Source organism: Micromys minutus (assembly GCF_963924665.1).
Source record: "Micromys minutus genome assembly, chromosome: 7".
Lineage (NCBI taxonomy): Eukaryota > Metazoa > Chordata > Mammalia > Rodentia > Muridae > Micromys > Micromys minutus.
Window position 1 is genome coordinate 59,222,570 of NC_137976.1, and position 22,652 is coordinate 59,245,221.

A 22,652-nucleotide genomic window follows, 5' to 3' on the forward strand; every position below is an offset into this window, starting at 1 on the left:
AATCACCATGTGCAGGTATATAATACAGGTGTGTGTGTGTGTGTGTGTGTGTGAGAGAGAGAGAGAGAGAGAGAGAGAGAGAGAGACTTGGAAGTCTGACTTTTCCATGTCTGTACTTTTGTCTATACAGGAACATGGAGAACAGTGGTTAGCTAAGGGGAGGGAAGACTTTTTATCTCTGCTTTATAGATTTCAGAATGGCTACAGGGTCTTTTCAGTGAGGGTCTTTTTTTTTAATGTGATTGTTTTCTGTAAAAACAAATTGATTTTGCAAATAGCTTCCCTGCTTGAAAACCTTCATGGGTCTCTGGGAGCTAAAGAAGAAAGCCAAAACTCCTTCGGTTGAACATCAAAACTCCCCACAACCTGACAACAGTCTGCTATGACCCCCTCACCCTTTGTCCCCACCATCCCCACCCCACCCCTAGAGCACAACAAACACCCATCCCACCTCATCCTACACTTTTGCTGGGGTCATGTTCCCTGCCGTGTTACCCCTCCCTCTGAGCCATAAATATTGTGCTCAATTTTTAAAAACTCCCCCCCCCAGGGCCTTGTGCAGCTATTCAGTCTATCAAACATCTCTAGCCCTAGTTTTAGTTTTAATTTTGAGACAGGATCACTCTAAGTTGCACAGGCTGGCCCTGAACTCATTCTGTAGCCCAGGCTGATCTGGAGCTGTCAGTCCTGTTGTCTCAATGACTCAAGTGGCCAGCATCACAGGCTGGCGCCACCAGGCCTGACCTGTAACATTTTTTAAGCTCAGACATGACCGATTCTCTTCATTGCTGTTCCTATTTTATGCTCGGGCTGTTTTATGGGCCTTGAGAGATGGCTCAGCAAGTCACAGTGATGGCTCCTCTTCCAAAGGACCTGCATTTGATTCCTAGTACCAACCAAGTGTTCCAGCTTTCACATGACAGAACAGCAATCTGCCGACTGAGCTATGGCCACAGCTGTGTGTTCACATGGAGTTCAAACGAGGGCACAGGATCCCCTGAAACTAGAGCTAAAGGTAGAAGTCAGCTGCCCAATGTGGGTGCCGGGAACCGAACTCAGGTCCTCTGTGACACCAGGTACTCACTCCTGATCTCCGAGCCATCTCTCCAGCCCCTCACCCATAGTTCTGGCCACTATAGGCAGGTTGCAAATGGACCTCACAGTAAAATGGATGCTCTCTTAGATCTCTTAGTCATGGGTACATCCCCTTCTCCGGCCTCCTGCAACACTCATTCACAAGCTACTTTATTACTAGAACATCTGAGGTCTGAAATCTTCAAAGTATTTTAAATGTTTGTACATCAACCTAAACAACATCTCTCAAGTGCCTTCAATCCATTTTTGCCTCTTTGTCACTTTGTGAAGCATGTGTGAAGGGACTAGCAGTCCTTGGAACTCTGAGACACCAGTAAAACATTCTTGGCTCAGGAACACCCTGGATATTCAGCTTTGCCTTTCAGTCTTGTGCCCTAGAGCCAGCTCCCTTGCATCTGTGAACTGCATTCACCCCACCCCTCACTGCTGCTGCCCAAAGCCTGAGGACATAGCCCACCGCAGCTGCAAGCCTTGTCCACCCCCACCCACCATCTGAGACCTTCCTTCCACAAAAGGAGATCCCTTGGCTCTGATGGCTCCCAGGAGACTACGCGCTTCCTCAGCTTCCAGGAGTCATAACCTCACAGGAAAAATATTCTTCAAGAAAATAACGAGGCTCCGAGAAACACAGGGAGCCTTTGGGAGTCCGGTCCGCACTTTCAATTCATTGTCAACTGCCTTCTCTTGGCTGAATATAGACTTTGTTCTGGCATATTAAATCCCAAGCACTGGGATGCTGAATGGCTTGGCCCTCCTTGCAGCTGGTCCTCCCCTCTCCAACAAAAAGCAATAACAAGCTAAGTTAACTTTAGCTTACCCGCTGGCTGACCCCACAGACTAGTCTTCCTGAGGAGAAAACCAGTGCAGCCTCCCTTGGAGCTCAGCTCAGCCAGGCCAGGATGAGGCACATCTGAGCCAGGGCTGCGCACCCAGGGCAGGCCAGCCCACAGCACATAAACACCTTGTTCCATACTGTTCCTCTCCACAGCCTCAAAGGAGGTCTTAGAGCTCGGAGGGGTTTGGTCCCCTGGCCTGAGAGCTTTGTCTAGTCACCCTGCAGGCTCCTGGGAGTTTTAGTCCCTTGGAGATTGCTTAGTGGGGTCGGAGGGAAGCCTTCTCTACCTCTTCCCCTCACATCTACCAGCTGAGAGAACGGGGCAAGGCAGAGGCCTCGAGTCTGCGTCCCTCGGGGCCAATGAGAAAAGCAGCTCATGTCCATAGCTCATGTTCACAATGGCACAGAAGTATCACTAACACACACCTTCCCAGCAGAGATCCTGACACACTCACACGTGTGTATTACACCTCAGCACACACACATACATAGATGCATAGACACATATTCCTACCTATATATACAGGAGGATATTTCACAAGCACACAGTCACACCAGCCTGTTCACAAATACACCTATATATAATATATATATATGTATATATTATATATGTGCACAGGATTATACGTGGGCACATTCATACCAACACACTTATACCAACACACCCACAAGCACACTCGCCGGCACACATTTTAACCTTGAAAAGAACCTGTTGACAAAGATAATGTTTTCTTGCAATCGTGTAAATTTGGGGAAGATCTAAGTCTCTAACTATGGAGAACTGAGATATTCTAGATGTCAGTGAAGACGTTTGAAGCTGAACCTGGAGGCACAGACAGGCAACCCCAGCTACTCAGGAGGCTGAGAAATTTGACAGGAAGACACTGGGGCTGAGGTACAGCTCGGAGTTTCACTCTTGCCCGGTATGCACAAGAACCAGTGTCATAGCAAATCACCTCAGTGCTTAGTCTCTCGGAAAACCCGCAAGCCGTAATGCTAGCTAATACCTAGCATGCTAATTAAAAAGTAAAAACCCCCAATGTAATAAATGCTAAAAATAAACTTAGACATGTAAGAAATGTCTGTGCCAGGCCTGGTAGTACACACCTCTGAGCTTGAGACCAGCCTGGTCTACACAGTGAGTTCCAGGACAGCCAGAGCTACACAGAGAAACCCTGTCTCAAAAAATCCAAATATTAACTGTGGTTGTCTACATAAATAATTATGGCAATTCTCATTCTGTCTCTCCCCTCCCTCCTTGAGGCAGATCTATCTCTACCTCTCCTTGTGCCTGTCCCTCCTCCCTCCTTGAGATCTATCTCTTTCTCCCTCTCTGCCTCCCTTTCTTCATCTGTCCTCTTCCTCCCAAGATCAACTTGATTGTGTAACTTGGGTTGGCCTGGAATTCCTGACCCGCCTGGCTCCACCTCCCCGGTGCTCAGGCTACTGACAATCCACCATTATCCCCAGCAACTCTTCTCCTTCAAACATTTCCTATAAACAAAGAAAGAAAGAAAGAAAGAAAGAAAGAAAGAAAGAAAGAAAGAAAGAAAGAAAGAAAGAAAAGAAAAGAAAAGAAGGTGGGGCTGGAGAGATGGCTCAGCAGTTAAGAGCACTGACTGTTCTTCCAGAGATCCTGAGTTCAATTCCCAGCACCCACATGGTGGCTCACAACCATCTGTAATGGGATCCAACACCCTCTTCTGGTGTGTCTGAGGACAACTACAGAGTTCTCACATAAAATAAATAAATCTTTTTTTAAAAAAAAATGAAAGTACTTATTATGAAAAATTGTATCTTTTAGGAAAATTAATGATCCCTCGAGAAGGCCGAGTGTCTGCAGGGGGTTGGCCCCCATATAGGCCATTTTCTCTCCGATGAAAACACACACACACACACACACACACACACACACACATCTCCCAAGCCTGTTGATTCTTGCCTGTTCTGATTACCTCCCCTCCCCTCAGGGTTACAAGTCCTGAGACTGCTCACACCAAGGCTTGCTACTGGGCTTCACACAGAGAGGTCCTCTGCAGTTCCAGAAACTAGTGTCTCCCTCAGTCTTCATCTGGGAGAGTCAGGCAAGTCCTAGCACCACAGGGAGGATGGCCAGCCCTGTTGGGCTGTCTGCATTCAAAATCCCCCACGCCCTGTGTTTGGGTATTCTGTTTTGCAGGACTAGGGTGCTAGGCAAGTGCCCTAGATGCGAGCTACACCCCCAACCCCCCGAGCTACACCCCCCAACCCAATCTTGTTTCTTACAGCCCAAAGGACAACTGCTTGCTGCAAAAACTGTGTCCTGTCAGCTGCCATTTCCAACCCCGAAGGGCCTGGGATGCTGAGAGCCTGCAGCTGCTGCCTGTGAATGCGCTTAGGCTTGACCTGAACATCTGCTTCTGTATCCACTGAGTAAAAATACTCCGGGCCCCTCTGAGCTGTGTACTTTTAAAGAAGACCAAAAACAGAACGGGGGAAGGGGTGAGAGACCCAAATCCTCACAGGCCCAGGCAGGAAGAGGCAGAGGGATGCCCTTGCAGGCCTGTGTGTAGAAGACCTAACTTCTCCCCAGATTCCGGTCACTCCCTGAAGCTGCCTGTAGGTTGTAGTTCTTGGGGGCTTAGCGTTACCTCCTCAGGGGGGTGCTGGCAAAAGTTCTCCTCATCCCCTGGTAAATTCCTTTAGTGGTGATGGAGAACCGCTGGTCTGGTTCTGGATACCAGTCGCCCAGGCTCACAGACCTAGTCACCCGGGTGCGGTGGCTTCTGGGAAACACCCCATGGCACCTGTGGTGTAAAGTACTCACCCAGCCCGCTTCACACACAGGCCATGGTGAAATGACTAGAAGCAGCTGGGAATTTGGTGAGGGTCCCCTTGTGACTGTGGACTAACTTAAAAGGTGAGGTTTCTAAAACTGTTGCTGGCATTGGTGCTGTGGGCTGTGGACTGTGGGCTGTGGGCAGAACCTCCCATACCACACCACCGGCTTTCCTCTGGGCTCGGGTCCCCCACCCTGCAATCAGTAACCGGTGACCAGTGACCAGAGACTAGCCAGACAAGCCTTTCCTGGGAATGGACAATGAGAGAGTCTGGTCCAACCAGGAATAGAAAGAGTGGAGGAAGGGCTTGGAGAGAGGAAGGGAGGAGGCGGCGCCCCCCAGACTGAGGGGAGGGTGGGGCTTGAGAGATCACAGGAAGAGTAACTATGTGAGGAAAAGGAAAGGAGAGGCCGAGGTTCTGGGAAAAGCACAGGCACCAAAACAGCCCCGAAGGGAGGGGCACAAGGGATGCTGGCAGGGGAAGGGAAGGCCACCGGGGTTCAGCCCGCTGGGATCCTCAAAGAAGAAGGAAATACAGTACCGTCACTGCCGGAAGTACTACTCAAGCCTCCTGCTGCGTGTGGCCGGCCTGAGACACCCCCAACCCCGTGCCGCCCCCAACCCCCTCAGCTGTGGAGTTGGACTGAAGTCCAGGAGGGCCCAGTGTCTTCACTCCCTGTCATCCTCTGGGGACGGAGATCCAGGCACATCTGAAACAGTGTGACAGAGGGGTGAGGAAAGGCAGTGTTCAAAGGCCCCGTCTCGCAGCACAGGCTACCACGCGTCAGATGCTGAGCCACTGCCCAAGCCCAGAAAGGCAACTATGGACAAGAGGCGCTTAGACGCGGGGACCCTGTCAGCCCGGGCTTTAGCAATGTCATCTGCAGCTCTGGGAACCTGACCACACAGAGGCATGGCCAGGAAGAGGACCCAGCTGGTTCCTCTTGCCTGAGCATGGGAGGGTGAGGTGGGGTTGGGGGGTGCAGTCTATTCCAGACATAAGACTGTCCTGAAGCCCCTGCCAGGCCACTGGGAACCAGCAGGTGACAATCAGAACCAACGAAGCAGCTACAACCTGTCTCTGATGCGGCCCCTGAGTGCTTTTCATTTCCCACGGTTTTAAATCACCAGTGATTTGTGGCTTTTCCTGCGAGTGGATAATGAAAGATGAAAAGGGGGGTGAAGGGAAGGGGGCTACTCTCTGGTTGACTGGGCCATCTTTAAAATTTGTATTTTTTTTTCTAAAAATTCTCATGCAATATATTTTAATCATATTCTTTCTTCTCTCTTAATTCTTTCCCACAACCAACTTCATGTTCATTCTCTTCTCTCTCAATAAAACACAAAAACAAAATAAGGAAAAACAAACAAAACCCACAAAATCAAAACAAATTAAAGAAAAAAAATCAGTAAGACAGAAAATGCCACAATGAAATAAAAAGTGCACACACACACATACACACACAAAACCACAAAGACTGTTTTATGTTGGCCAGCAACTCCTGGGCTTGAGGCCTACCTAGAGGTGGCTGACATTCCTAGTGACATGTCATTGGAAAAAACTGTTTTTTTTTTTCTTTCCCAGAAAGTATCATTACTAACAGCCTCTTGTTAGGAGTGGGGACTCCGTATACACCCACGTCTGATATGGCTACAAAGCCGTAGAACCTGAGACTACCTAGGTCATGGTCCCTAGCAAAAACACACTGCTATTGTTCTACTAAAGAAGCCTAGCAACAAAGTAGCATCTTGCTATACGCACAGACCAGAGGGCGCTCCTCGCTATCAGAGAAGCCTCTTCCTACAGTAGATGAGAGCTAACCACAAGGAGACCAACAACTGGACACTGTCCAGACAGTGAGAGGCTCTGGAACACCCCGTCCTAAGTGGGACATCTTTATCAAACACCTCTGTCCAAGGTTCCGAGATCTATGAGGAAGAGGATGTGGACAGATTGTAAGAGCCAGAGGTGGTGGATGACCCCAGAGAAACATCATTTTTCAGACCCAACAGGATGCACACGTACACTTACAGAGACCCAGCCACTTTGACCAGTAAGGACACTAGTGTGCGTCACAGAAGCAGAATGTTTAGAAGACACAAGAGTCAAACAAAGAGAAAACCCAGATACTGCCAAGTCCAGATAAGATGGACTCTTAGAGGTGTCCAATAAAAAGGTTTGGAAATGGAACTAAAGCTGAACGTGGGGGAGCTTGCCTGTGTCCTCAAACGGAGGCAGGTGCTCGAAGAGTTTGAGGCTGGCTTCAGCGCAAGAGATGGCCTCAAAAAAATCCTAAAAAGAAGGAAGCATACCCAGTGTGTACAGCTCACAGCCTGCAGAGAAGGAAGAGGAGATAGGACGGGTTTGGAAGAGGCCCCAGGGAATTCTGAGCAGTGAGTGTGAAGCAACCCTCAGCCTGCACTCTTGGCCTCAGCCCTGGTAACTTTGGTCTCTCAAGGAGTGGTTGAAGAGAGGAGTGTCCGAGCTCCTCAAGCCTGAGACTCCACCCAGAGAGAAAACATGAAGAGAGGGCTGGACATTCAGCAGGGGCCAGAAGGGAAATGTGAAATGGGGCTGGGCCTGCAGGGTCCACACAGATTGCCCAGGGAAAGCAGCCTGGAGCCTCCTGTGTCCCTGGGGAAGGCCTCCACCCTGAGCAGGGCAGGCTGCCAGGAAGCAGAACGCCACCCCTCCCCCCCCCCCACACACACACTGGTATCCAAAGGCACGAAGGGCCAGAGAGACTAAGTGTCCAGCAACTGGACCCTTGCCACCTCCACCCTCTAAAAGCGCAGCCCGGTCCCCTGTGAGCCCAGCGTTCTTCCTTGTGGAGGGGAGGGCGAACATTTCCCATTGCAAGATGGTTTCTAGCAGCCACTGTATCTTCTGTGACCAATGGCCTCTGTCTTTAAAAAGTACTAGGGACTGGAGAGACAGCTCAGCAGTTAAGAGTATTGCTGGCTCCTCTTCCTGAGGACCAGAGTTCAATTCCCAACACCTACAGGGCACCTCACAATCATCAGTGACTCCGGTTCTAGGGGATCCCACACTGTCTTCTGACCTCTGCAGGTACCAGGCACATTTTTGGGGCATAGCTATACAAACAAGCAAAACACCCATGCACATAATTTTCAAAATCTTGTATTTATGTGCACGTGTGTGCACATTCATCTGTATAGTGTGCTCGAAGGTGCCTATGAAGATCAGAAGGACCCCATGGAGCCGAGGTGGGAGATGGCTCATGGATGGGAGAAACTGAACACTGGTAGTCACCAAGTGCTCTTAACCCCTGAGCCACTTCTCCGGCCCCAACATAAAATACAAATTCTAGCCCGGGGTATGAGGGTGTGGGGATGCGGGATGGGGGAGTGAGGAGGTGGGGGAGGTGGTGCATGCCTTTAATCCCAGTACTCTGGAGCAGAGACAGGTGGATCTCTGAGTTCAAGGTCAGTCAGGTTTGCAGAATGTGCTGGAATAAACAGGGCTACAAAGAACCCCCCCCCCATGTGTGAGTGGGGGTTGGGAAGGGGGCAAGGGGATGACATGGCATGGGATAAACATGACATAAAACAATAATAAATAAATAATTTTAAAATTATTTCTAACGCACTAAGCTTTTCCCTCCCAGTAGTCTTAGAGTCAGTAAGTTGAAATGAGAAAAGATTTCACCCAGAGAGGCTGACCAAAGAAGGGAATGCTAAAATTCGAGGAATGAGGACCAAGTCCCACTCAGGCTCTAAGAAGCAAGCATCACCTGAAGGAGATGAAAGCAATGGCTTCTGGGGCAGACAAGCTCGTGCCAGACTCTACGTGGAGCATTTTCCAAGCTGGACATTTAAGCTGTCAACAACCTGGCACATTTCCTCAGTGAGGTAGGAATCACAGAGACAGGGGTCCAGGGCAGATTCTAACACTTGCTGTCCCTTCTGGGCTCACAACCATCGAAAGGATTCAGGGGGTCACAGAAGAGGTCCAGGAGCTCCAGGGTCAACTAGGGTCCTGCTTTGGGGACTGGAGAGGTCCCACCCACCGTGGCCCCAGATTCCCCCAGAGGTCTGGCCTGTGTAACTTTCAGCCTGAAGGATCCCCTGAGAAAGGAAAATCTGGCCTCTTATCTCCTGGGGTAAAGGAATTTGCTCTCCTGCCAGGACAAGGGGCTGTTGGACAGGAAGTCTCCACCCTAGCTGTGGGTTCCTTCCAGCCACCACTCACTCCTTCTGGCTGTCCCTGCCTCTGGCATCCATTTCCCATGCTTAAACTTCTGACCTGACCTCTCCAGCAGAATTCTAAGCCATTTTGCCCCCCCCACCTCCATGCCCCCTCCAATTAGCTACCCATTCACAGCTCCACGCCGCTGGGGAATTCTGACCCAGACGTCCATCCCCTACCCCACTTCTGTGTGGCTATGCTCCCTGGGCAGACAGCAGAGGATGCCAAGTGGCCTTGTAGTGCACAAGCATCTCAGAGACACACACCTGCTCTGTGTGCACCAGGCTGGCATGCTGAAACACACAGGTCCTGCCTTGCAAGTCTCCAAATCAATTCCGCCCAGGAAACCAATCTGAAAGCCTCCCGAGAATCCCATGGCATGGGGCAGGGCACGCACAACAGCAGTAAAGTATGTGCTCAACACAAACAAGACCCTGGGTTCAATTCCCAGCAATACAGGAAACAGTGACGCAACAAATATTGTGGATGACAGCTCAGCATCACAGAGCCTGAGAACGGTCCAGGGGACTCTACCCTAAAACCCATTTTATAGATGGAGATGCTGAGGCTCAGAAGAGTTTCCTATACCACAAGATTGGCAGCTGGTCAGGTAAGTGCAGGACCCAGGGAATCTAAGCCTCTGCTTGACAAGCCCTATGTCCTCACAGGCCCTGTGGCAGTCATTATGTGTATTGACTAGTTCTCCATTAGACAATGTGCCAGGTATGACTATACTGCCTAGCCCCATGAGACGTGTAAAAATATAAAATATTCTTAAGAATAACATTTGGGAGCAAGCCAAGTGTCCACAACAGGAGAAGGCATAGGCAAAATGCAGCGTGCTTAGGGGATCATTCAGCATAAAAAAGGGATGAAGTGGTGGTTAGAAAGAAAGTGTAGTTGGTAACCTACTCACTTTGCAAACACGAAGACCCGAGTTCAAAACTCCAGAATCCAGATTTTAATAGCCAGAGGGCCAAAGAAGTTACGCAGATGGCAGGAAGACTTGTTCCACAGTCATGAGGACAGGAATTCGGACTCCAGCATCCCTGTCACAAGTTGGGCATCCCTGCAGATAGATGCCTGTAACCCTCAGCAATGAGAGGTGAGGAGACAGGAGGGTTGTAGAGGCTTGCTGGCTTCCAGCCTAGCTGAGGAAATAGAAGTTCCAGCTTCAGGGAGAGACTCTGCCTCAAAGAAAAAGACAGAGAAGGAGAGGAAAGGACATTCGACACCCTCTTCTAGCCTCTGCACATGCTACCTGCACACACACACACACACACACACACACACACATTGATTAATTAGTTAATTAAGTAGATGTTTTATTCTACAGGTCTGGGTGGTTGGCTTGTATGTCTGTCTGCACACCATGAGCATGCCTGGTGCCAGCAAAGACCAGAAGAGAGCATCAGCTCTCCTGGAGCTGGAGCTACAGATGCTCGTGAGTGCCGGGACCCAAACCCAGATCCAACACAAGAGCAGCCAGTGCTTTTAACCACCGAGTCATCCCTCAGCCCCACTAATCAAATGTGACACATGCTTATAATCCTGACAGTGGGGAGACAGAGGCGAGCAAATAAACCCCTGGGGCTCATTGGCCATCTGTCTTACCTGCTTGGTGAGTTCCAGGCCAGTGAGCAATGAGAGGCCCTGTCTCGAAGGCATGGTGGATAACACCTGAGGAACAGCAACTAAGATTGTCCTCTGCGCACAAAAACTCATGATGGACGGACAGACAGACAGACACACACACACCATACACAAGGGATGAAACACTCACTGGACATGCTATAAATTAGGTGGATCTTTAAAAACATCACATCAAGTGAAAGGACAAACGCCATAGGCGTCCATCGTGTGAAACATCTAACCTGACTAACAAACTCAGAGACAGACACAGCAGAACAGTTCCCCAGGGACGAGGGACGAGGTTTCTGTGTGGGGTGGGGGAACCTTCTGGGAGCTGATGGTGGTGTGACTGCTATACGTGGTGTGGACTGTGACTGACCCCATTGAAGTACTTACCCTAAAATGGTTCAAACATCAACTCACACCCTAGAGATATTTTATCACAATAGAAAGAAAGAAAGAGCCCACTTCTTTGCATATGTCCCCTCAGGGATCACAGCCTGCAGCCTTGATTTAGACCCAGCTCCTGGCTGCTTTACACATACAAAAATAGTGAATAAAATCACTTCTTGGTTGAGGCCAGTGGGAAATCTGCTATAAAGTAATAACCTCCCAAACATGGCTATTCCCCCAGCAGGGCTGGCTAGAGCCCCGCAGGGAAAGTTCAGTGGCAGGCTCACTGTGATCCATCTGCCAACTGCAGATACAGGCAGAACCCTGTGTGTTCAAGAGGTGGAACAATAGGTGGAAGGCTGGGTTCCCTTTGCTGACACCTGGAGCCTTGGTGTGTCAGCAGTAGCGGTGAGAGGCGGGCAAGGACGCCACCAAGAAGCAGAGGTTTGGGTGTCTCAGTGTCAGGTGTTCCCAGCAGTCACACTTGTCTTCACACAAGTTCCCACATGTTCCCACTTCCAAGACTCTCGTGGGCACCAGGACTTGAGGTCTGGGAACAACATTTAACATGGCCCCTACATGCCTTGGGGTAATATGCTATCAACCTAGGCAGCCCTGTGACAGTGCCAGCACCATGCTGGCTCTAAAGCTCCATGCTGTTCCCAGTCCTCACAGGGGCTGACAGAGCTCACTGCTCTAGGTACCCACGGACACCAAGAGGAAAGAGGCAGGGGTGCGCCTGCCTGGGTTCGTTTCCTTTGCAAGCTTTCCTGTGTCTTTGCTGCGAAGGCTCATGCTGGTGAGGTGCCATCTGGGGCGTCTCCTAACAGAAGAGGGCACCTCAGGGTCCCTCCTGCATCTATTCCTCAGCTCAGACTGGATGTCATCATCTGGGTGTGACACCTGGAGTCTTTGTTAATCGGGTAGAAAGTGCTCTAGTGACAGCCAGCATAAAGGAACGCAGGGGAGTAAGGGTCTCATCCAGATGGCTGGGATCAAAGTGTCCAGGTGCCTACCTCACGGTGCAGAGCCTAGTCTCCGGAGCAGTCGGGCCTGAGAGATGTTTAAAGTGTGCTCGGGGCTCTGCTCCTTCCCCACCTATAACACAAGAATCTTCATTTTCATACGGGCCCTAGATCCTGAGACCTGAGAAACATTGTCTTGGCACACAAGCCTGTGACTTCCAGGGGCTTCTCCTTCTATGATAAGCAGGAGGGCAGGCATTAAGGTTTTCAGATACGAAGAGAGCAGGACAAAGAGGTAGGGTGTGTGCAGCAGGTTGCAGCAAGCTGGGGTTTGTTATGAGGGGCCTAACTCTAAAAACAGGGCTCAGGACAGTAACTGTGGTGCAACCTTTCACACCAGGCCAGCAATCACAGCCTCTTGCCGACTCCCTCTAGGACCAGAAAGTCACCTGTGTCCCCCAGGGAGGTGTTGCAGAGGCTTCCCAGGCCTGGCCTGCTGCTGTAGCTGTGCCAAGCATGAAGCAGCCTCAGTATCTTCTCAGAACTTGTCCCTGAGGAAGAGGAGCTTGCATAGACACATGTAGGGAACATGAGGGTCCAGGATTAGAGTGGCATGGGAGTTGGAACAGAGAGCAGGCCTGGGGTCGGCTTCATTGTGAGCACTGGACCCCAGAGTGAGGGCACGGGGAAGAAAGTCGGGAAGGATCAGGTCAGTCCCCACAGAACTGTAGAACTTGCGCATTTACGATGACAACCCTAGGAGGAAGCATGGCTTGGCCAGCTCTACCTGGCTGGCCTCCTGGAGCTCCAGCCAACCTTAGACGGGTGGGCGCTCTGCCTCTGCGGCTCACGGTGACTGCCCATTCCCAACCAAGTGTGCAGGATAGGAGACATGCCTGGCAGACCCACCCGCCGCCATGATGCCTCCACGCTCAAACAGGGCTCCCGAACTGCTTGAGCCTCAGAGTGCCGTGATTTGCTCTCCCACAGCCACAGCGGAGCACTCTGCAGACTTCTCAATGCCACGGGCCACTGACCTCAGCCCCTGGAGTGAGGCGCGCAAGGCTGGCTGAGTGGGTACCGTGGTGGGTCACAGGCAGAACGTGCTAGCCCATCCCTCAGGGCGCCATCTTCTACTCCCTCGGAACGCCTAGCTTCTCAGCGATGTTAAAAAACCTTCTCAAGCCAGTGATTTCATACACCAGGCATTCATCCCCAGAACTCTGGCCAGGGAAACCGACCAGCCCTGCCGCCTACCCACAGAGTCGGATCCCACGCAAGGGCAGAAACTGGGTAACCCGGACTCTCACTTGCTCTGCACCACTCCAAGGTCTCTTCAGCCTGTGGCTCCTTTCTCTGCCCTTCAGTGCGAACAGCAGCAAGAAGAAAAAACAATCCCGTGGATCCAGCTCATTTGTAGGGTGGGGTTTGGGGCCAGGGGCTAACATTCCAGCCAGTCACTGGGTCAGAACCAAACTCAGGACAAGAGGAGGGAGCGAGACTGCGTGATCCTTATGAAATTCATGGCTGCCTTTGTGCCCATAGAAAACCTAACAGGGGCCAGATCCATAAAGCAGGACATCCGGGCACCTAAAGCCCTTTTCCCCCTCACCCGAGACATATTAAAAGCCCAACATACGTACTCTTAGAAACAAGAATCCCCCATATGAAATGATATTCTATAGTTGGAACGAACTGAAGGCAAAGACAAAGAGGGAAAAATAAAGGAAGGGCACAGCAAGCCAGGAGGGGGCGAGGAGAGAGGGAGGGAACTCAGGGATGTGGCAATCTGGCTCTGCTGTGGGATAAGTCAGTAGTTCCAAAATCTCCACCCAGACCCTCTTTCTTATCACTTTCCACTGTTTAATCTTCTAAAAATTCCGGTGTTCTGATCCTTAATCTTTCTCCCTTTAGGGCCAAGGATGCCTCTGGGAATCCATCCCGTTCTGGACTCTCTCCCAGAAAAATATACTTATCCACTTAAACAACCTTCTCGAAATTTCAGGAGCTCTTGGATTCCATTCTAAGGAGCTAGGATCTCCACTGTCATCGGGAAACTCATAATAGCTCAAACAAAAGCACTTCAATTAAACTAAATTAGATTAAACTAAGTGTGGGAGAGGTTAGGTATGGTGGTATATGCTGGAATGTTAGCAGTTGGGAAGCTGGGGCAGGGGGATCTCTACAAGTTCAAAACTGCTCTGGTCTACAGAGCAAATTTTTCAGGACAGTAAGATGCTATCTCTGTTCCTGCCTTCTAAAAGAGGTGGGGTAGGATGTGGCTTTAGGGAGAACACTGGCTGCACTTGAGAGTTTCTGGGGCCCAATCACTTGTCCCTAAGGAAGATCCTACTAGGTGAACTAGAATGGGGGCCCAGGGCCAGTCACATGCATGGATGATTATTATGCAGTAGGAGGCCCGGCTTTGACACAGACATCATTATCCATCTGTCGGGACCCCGAATTCACTCTTCACAGGTTAATGGAATTGTTAAGTAACAACAGTTCCAAAACCTAACTGTGCTCAAAAATTACCAGTGTGTTTGTGTAAAGTGAAGATTGCAACTCAAATTTTGAGTCGATTTCTACGCGTCTTCAAGTAATTGGATACAGGCAGTTGGCACACCCAACTGAGACGCACTGTGTCCTTGCAGAAATTCAGAATAAGCTTTCAGGAGGCTGGGCCAGAGAGCGGATTCCTGCCGCTCCTGCTGGGGCAGGACTAGGTATGTGTACAAGGATACCACAAGATTAGCTTCAGCTCCTACATCTGAAAGGTTCCTCTCACAGTGAAAAGGGTGGAGAGCTACAAAAACCCTTAAGGCAACAGTTTCCACATCTGGCTGTTCACAAAGCACAAAGGCACAGGCGTTGAAAATGTCATAAGGAACCTGTTACTGTGTATGCTCGTGTGAAGTTTAAAAAACAAAGAGTCACCAGGAGTATTTCTCATAATCCAAATGTCTACGTCACCAGCTCTGAGGGAATACACAGACACGCACATGCACACACACACACACACACACACACACACACACACACATTTGACTACTGATTCTGACACTGCGGCAGGCTTCCAGGACTGGTGGAGGTCAGTGGCTCACACACACAAACCCAGTACTTGGAAGGCTGAGGCACAACTTCAAATTTGAGGCCAGCCTGAGCTATATAACAAGTAGAAGACCAGCCTAGGCTGCAAAATAAGATCTAGTATCAAAAGAGCAGGATGTGGGCTTGGGAACAGCCCAATGGTATTTGGTCAAGATACGGGTTTATTATAAGGATGCCTTGAAAAATTCAAAAATTCCCCAGTGAAAGTCAGTGAACATTGTCTGAGTGTCTTATTGTCCATCTGCTGTCTTCCGTAGTGCTGAGATTGAAAGCATGGGTCCCACTAGGACATGTTCTGCCCGGAGCTACACTTCTGTGGTGTCTTCTTTCTTTTCTCTGAAGAGACTGAGACTGCCTCTTAGCTCACTGTCCCTCCCTTGTCCTAAGCAAGTGCCCTGCCACTGAGTTACAAGCCCCACCAAGTCTGATTATCTTTAACCTTCTGATTCATGGAAATGTGAATGAATGTTTTACAATGAACGCTCTTGGTAACCGTGGCTTTTTTTCCACCTGAGAATGTTTGTATATTAGAACTGACAGCCACCTAGACTTAAGGAGATAAGGTCTATCACATCCATTGATCTGCGAGTGCTCTGCAAGGCAGACAGGTGATTTCCCCAAGGTCGAAGGGACAAAGTCTAGGTCCCATGTGGTGTGGGCAAGTTTGCTCATAGACTGTAGGGTGACTGTTCTGTGACGTCACTTCTACCCTGTCTCTCTGCAGCTTCCCTCTTGCTTCAAGTAGGAACTGGGGGTGGGGGAATCCGTGGTGGGGTTTTCTGAATGCTGGTGTTTTGGTTCTAAGTAGTGTCTCCTCCTTACTTTAGAAACCAGAACACGTTCAAGTATACTCCTCATGGAACGGCTCTCTGGGCTTAGAGTGCTCACTCAGACCCCACTGACATAAAATAAACCTGTGGTTTGAATGCATCCTTCTATTTACTTTGGATAGTCTTAATTCCTTGCAGTTGGATCATCTTGAGAAATCTAGGTGTCTAGTAGGTTTAAGATGAGCCGGTGGGGGGTGGGGCTAACAGGAGAACCAGGTGTGGCGTTGCACATCTGTAATCCCAGCCCTCAGGGGGCTGAGGTAGAAGGATGGTGCATTTGGAGCCAGGCTGGGCTTTAAAGAGAGATCTGTCTTTTGTTTTGTTTGTTCCATATTAGTTTCTCTTTTTTTGGTGTTTTATTGATTTTGGTTGGTTGTTTGTCTTCCTATAGCTCAGGTTAGCCTTTAATTTGGGACAACCCCTTGCCTCAGCAGGGATCAAAGCCGTGAGCCAGCCACCATACCTAGTTTCTTGCTTCACTTTTTTCTTAAACAAAAGAAGAATTTCTCATCAAAATAATAAAACTAAACAATGGCAGCTGGCTAGCCAGAGAGCGCGAGGAATCTGCTTGGTTTCACCTCCCCAGCACGGAGATTACAAGCCGGGACCACCACAGCCAGCTTTGGGAAGTGTGGGTTCTGGGGCTTGAACATACAACTTCAAGCTTGCAAGGAGAGCCCTTTCTCCCCAGCCATCTCCTCAGCCCGGAAAAGGCATTTTTGACTGGTTATGTCACAATTCTGTCAGTAAGAGCATGGGGAAGGAGGTGCTCCCCAGCTAGGAACAAACTGAATTTGTCTTTAAGCAGAACAGGGACCAGGCTAGGGGTCTGGCTCGGGGTAGAATGTTTGCTTAGCAAGAGGCCCTGAGCTCATCCCTAGTGCTCAAAGGGGGAAAAAAAAATCTGGCTCCATAGCTTATCTTCAAAGTCAAGACCCATCCTGATCTCAGCATTGGGGGGGCAGAAGCAGGAGAAGCCAGAGTTTGGAGCCACTTGGGCATGGTGGCACGTGCCTTTAACCCCAGAACTCATGAGGCAGAAACAGTGGGTCTCAGCGAGTTTGGCACTAGCCTATAGTGAGTTTCAGGTCAGCCAGAGCAATGAAAACAAACCAAACAAGCAGCAGCAACAACAAAAGCAAAATAGACAAAAAAAAAAAAAACAAAAAACAAAAAAAAAAAAACAAAAAACAAAAACACACAACAAGAAAAAACAAAAACAAGAAAGAAGAGGAAATTGAGGCCAGCCTAAGCTAGCGAGATCCTGTTTTCACAGTTGCCCCCATACCTTCCAAGCACAAAGACACAATACTTACTATTTTAATTTTTTTTTAATCTGGTAAGGAATATCTGACAGTGGCCTTGTGTGATTCTGATGTACCAGATGATACAGACAGATATCTGAGTGCCCTCTAGAAATGAATTTGAAAACATTGTCAGGCAACAGTGCACACACATATATGCACACTGTTCATACCAAATATTTAAGTGGTAGAATTTTTCAGAGAAATGGGAAACCTCTAGACTCTAGAGGAGACTTCTGTTTGGGCTGGAGATGTGTGAGACAGACATTTTTCACTCATGCAAAGCATGGTCACATACAAGAATAACGCATGCTCTGGGCCCGGCAGAGACCCCGGCTGTCTATTTGTGCTGCTGGTCTAGCCTGTGACTGTGCTGCAGCCCTGAGACCAGGGAGCCTGCAGGATGTGTGATGGGAGACATTGCCTATGCGTAGGCCTGGCACCCTGGAAATCTTGCCAGTGAATTCCTCTAAGAGTAGGCCTGCCTGGTCACCGCATCCTGGGCAGCACTGGCTAGAATTCACTGGGAAAGAGAAACAGTACAGTTCACGCTCTGACCCTGTTCTGGCTGCTTTCTTTCTCTATGGTGTCCAAGTGGGGCAGGCCACATGTGCCTGTGACTGGAAAGGTTTCTGGGAACTGCATGTGTCCCTACCCATAGGCAAGTCACATGAGAAAAATCAAATATTCACAGCAGGATCTTGGAACCTTTTAAAAAGTATTATTTTGGATCATAAACTAACAAGAGAAAAGTCAATTAAAATTCCCAGATCAAAATAAGCTTTGTTGCTGGTGCTTGCACATATATATGCTCCTGATAGTGGTAGTGGTCCAAGTGGGAAACAGAGCTAGGCATAGAGACACACACCTTCAATTCTAGTACTCGGGAGGCAGAGGCAGGCAGATCTCTGAGTCTGAGGCCAGTCTGGTCTACAGGGCAAGTTCTAGGAAAGCCGGGGCTGTGTAGAGAGACCCTGTCTTGAAAAAAACAACAAACAAACAAACAAAGGTGGGACTAGGCTGGGGAAGGAGGAGATGGGAAAATTAAATAGGTATTTAGAAATAAGAGAAAGATCTCTCCTCTCCCTCTCTCTCTCTCTCTCTCTCTCTCTCTCTCTCTCTCTCACACACACACACACACACACACACACTTCTCCTGGCCTGTTCCGGTGCAGCCCCACAGGCCTGACTGTGACTGGTCCGACCTGCTCAGGATGGTTCCAGAGTTCTATCCCACCTCACCTGCCCACACTAGAGCACTCCCAATTCAACCACTTCCCTCCTTAAAAGGAAACCTGCTGACCTTCTGCTCAGCTTTCATGATTTTTATTTCCTTTTTTTTTTTTTTTTTTTTTTTTTTTTTTTTCTGAGCCAGAAAGACCCAGAAATTCCCAGAGACTCAACGGGGTGTCTCTGCTCTGCCGCAGGCTGTGTGGAGCCACTAAATGCTGCCAATTGACTTTAACCTTAAACATAATGTGCACTAACAAGAACTTGATTGTTTTCAAGAAGAAAAGAGACTATGCAAGAATAGTCCTACCTCATATTTTAAATAAAGCATGTGGGCTGGTGAGGTGGCTCCCAGGGCCAAGACATTAGCCACTAAGCCTGCTGACCTTAATCTCTGGGACTTACAAGGTGGACGGAGAGAACCAACTCCCCATAGGTTGACCTCTGGCCTCCACATGTACACTGTCGTACACACACACACACACACACACACACACACACACACACACAAGCCACCTACATAAATAAATGTAAAACCAATTTAAATAAAATAAGCGTGCATTGTTCAGAATGTAAAATTGCTGCTTATGTTCAGTACTTAATGAATACAAACACGAAATGAAAATGGGGTCTAGCGAGATTACTATCTTTATTTTTCCAGGTAGCAGGATTCTGGAGCGCTGTTCCCTTTCTGCTTTCATCTCTCAGACTCTATGAGGGGAATATGTATTGCTTTGAGGGGGAAAAAAAAAAAAAAACCTTTATTTCATTTTTTTTTCAAGTTGGCCAGTTAGTTCTGCCTGGACAGACTGACCCCTGACATGTCTGTACTGTCCCACATGATCAAGGAGATCTTTGATGCTCTCCATGCTTGGGATGTCTCTTGAGGACAGAGGCCATGAGAATTTGTTTCTACTACAATATCTCTCTATGCCCTGTGTCTCACCCCTCTGGACACAATCTCCCAACAGAGAGCCTGACCCCAAGGAAGCCTGCTGGATAGAAGAGTTCCAATGGGGCCCTGTCCTGACAGATCCCACTTTGGGAGCAAAGGAAGGAAGCCCTGAGCTGAGGCACTAAAGGTATCAGCCATAGCTGTGAGCTGAGAGGCTGATGCTAACCTTTTATGGTTTATATTTGTTCTCCTGCAGCCTACTGAGAGAAAACGCTCTCGTTTTTCTACACTGTTATCTTGAATGGCATCTAGAAGCCTCTAAGATCGTTTATTTACAGAGCTTTATTAAGAGTTCCACAAATGGCCCCCAGAATCAGGGCATATCCCAACGTGGTGGTGATCGTCCTGAATATGAGACTATGGGGTTTGCCAGAGAACACAGTGCACTCTCCAGAAAGAAGAGGTAATGTCACAGCAAAGGGGGAGGGGCTCTCTTCAAGGTCTATGATACGGACACTTTCTGGAACCCTGGGAAAGCACAGGGCCTACTTAGCTGCCCTGTCTGGTCAAGGGAAGCCACTATCAGGAGACAGTGCGATACTTCATGATCCGGCAACACCCTCACTTCCTTCTAGACCTCTGTCACTCCCCCATCTTACACCAGAGCCTGAGCACCACATATCTAACTTCCCGTACTTCAGGAATTTTCCATGCACTTTCTCACTCTTAGCTCTCCATCCACACAGTTCCCTCCAGCCAGGATCACTCCCTGAAGCTCACTGCCAGATGAGATCTCTTAGATTAACTTCATCGCCTCAGGCCAAGGTCATTGCTTCTGGAACTTTCCTTCATGATCCTTACCCAGGCTGTGACGTTGTCCAGTTAGAGAGACTGAACCTTGTTCATTGTGTGTCTCGAACACTGAGCATTGTATTTGCACATCGTGGGACTCAAGCAAACATGTTTTAGTCAACTGATCATGGAGGAGAAAGAAACAGAGTCAGGCTGTGGGGGACACTGAAGACAGAGACAAAAGGGACCAAGGAAGGACAAGAAGAAAGGAGCCAAGAAGGAATGTCAGTTAGACAAATATTCTCAGGAAGAAAAAAAAATGCATTTTTCTATTTAATCCTAAATATTCATTTCATTTCCTTCTGTAGGGAATGGCTGGGGTGTTTTGAGAAAGGGTCTCAAGGTATAACCTGGGCTGATCCTAAGTTCTGATCTTCCGCAGGACTCCTAGGTGCTGGGACTGAAGGCACTACTGTCACACCCACTCCTCGGTTTTCACTGCCAAGGAGGCCACTGCTCTGCCTGTTTTCAGTCCCAGCTTGGCCTGACAGTAACTGTGGTATAGCCAATGGCTGTGGGATGCTCCTCAGACAACATGAGCTTCTCTCTTGATACGATTTCCAAGCACTGTAATCATGAAGTGCTTTCCCCAGAGCAACGCCTGACACTTGCTTCTCCAGAGCCTACACACACTCCACGGTGTGTTTGACCTGGGCGCTCACACTCATCTTGAAGTTGTTCACAAAGCCAGTTCACACCTTCTGACTGCTGTGACTAAGGACCAACCCAGAAAGGCACCCCTCTAAGGAGAGCGAGGTTTCTCGGCTGCTTATTTTGGCACCATCAGAAATGACACACCAGCAGCCAACCAGGAGAAGACACGCTCATTCTTCTACACTGTTATCCCCAATGACTTCTAGAAGGTTCTGAAACCTTTTATTTATAGTTTTATTTGGGTTTCCACAGATGCCCTCCCCCCCCCAAAATGTGGGCATAGCCCACATGATGGTGACCATCCCGAACACAAGACTTTGGGGGTCGCTAAAAAGAGAGATAGCATGCTCTCCAGAAAGCAGGACCAATAGGGACTCCTCTGTGGGAAAATGATATTTTATGGAGGCAAGAAGTAAATGAATTGAAATATTTTTAAAGTGTGGTTAGGTTGTCATATATAATTATTAACACAGAATTTCTGAATCCAAAAAGCAGATTAAGTGCATGTGCAAAAGTTTGCTTCCTCTGTAAACTGAACTAATATGCAGCACTGAGTGTGTGTGTGTGTGTGTGTGTGTGTGTGTGTGTGTGTGTTTTAAGGATATAAATTCATAAAGTTGGGGAAACAAACCAGCAACAACATTTTGGAAGCTAAAAAGTAGATGTGTAAGAGCTGGTGCTAATTGAAAGGCAAGTCAGCCACAGGAGAAGCTGAGACACAGCAGAGGGTACACCCCGCATGGAAAGACCTTGGGTCTTACGGACTCAGGATGGATGTCTGAGAGATAACAGGTCGTAGTCTAAACGACCTGGAAAAAAATACTGCTGCCATCAGGCAATTGGTACAGCCCAACAGAACCACAAGTCTGGGGGCCCATCTCTGAGGGAAGGCCTGTTTACTATATAAAGTTTACTCATCCAGGCCCCATAGCAAGATGTTGTGGGTAAGAGCTTAGGTTATTTGAGTCTTCTCTGTTCTTGTGAATGGTAAAGTGTTTATGGCTCACTGCCTCGATGTTCCCATCTACGAAATGGGAATAATCACAACACACACTTACTGGATAATAATTAAGTGAGCAGGTACAAGTAAAGGACTAAATAAATAAACATGACCTATGTGACGCTTGATAAAGTATAGCTGTTGTCATGATAGCTGACCACGCAGGAGCCATTTTTCTGAAAGCCTCTCCCATCCAAATGGCCTGGCTGTGCTCAGTCTCCCTGCAAAGTGTATCAGACACTTTTCCATATCTTCAACTGGTTAGCTGAAGGGTTCAGAAGAAGCCAGAGGCATCTATGACAAATTGTCTAAGTCCTTTCACAACCAGGACTAAGGCACGGGTCCCTAACAGTCTCAAGCTAAGCTTGGTGGTAGGCTGGGGACCAGCACAGCTGCCTTCATCACCAGCCAGCACCATAAGGGGTCCTGGGAACACACCGGTGTGAGCCATTGCCCCCGAAAACACAGACAGAAGACAGGTGTTGGGAGAAATGAGGCCCGCCCCTCACTCAAGGTCCAGATGTTGGGGGTACATACATGCTGGTGTGCCCTCAGATCCTAAAGAACAGTGGTTCTCCACCTTCCTAACTCTGCACCCCTCTATGCAGTTCCTCTTCTGTGGCGACCCCCCAACCATAAAACTATTTTTGTCGATACTTCATAACTGCAATTTTGCAACTGTTATGAATCATATTGTAAATACCCGTGTTTTCCAGTGATCTTAGGTGACCCCTGTGACAGAGGTCGCTCAACCCCCAAGGGGTCATGACCCACAGGTTGAGAAGCACCGCCATAGACCTCTGCAGAGAAAAAGCAGTCAGTCAGGG

General features: G+C 48.8%; 1 protein-coding gene across 1 annotated transcript in view; it reads right to left on the minus strand.

Moving 5' to 3' along the window:
• Positions 1-22,652, minus strand: part of SLC12A8 (solute carrier family 12 member 8) — a gene marked incomplete at its 5' end in the record, with an annotated part of 141,088 nt that overhangs the window by 76,883 nt on the left and 41,553 nt on the right. The window lies entirely within an intron of this gene.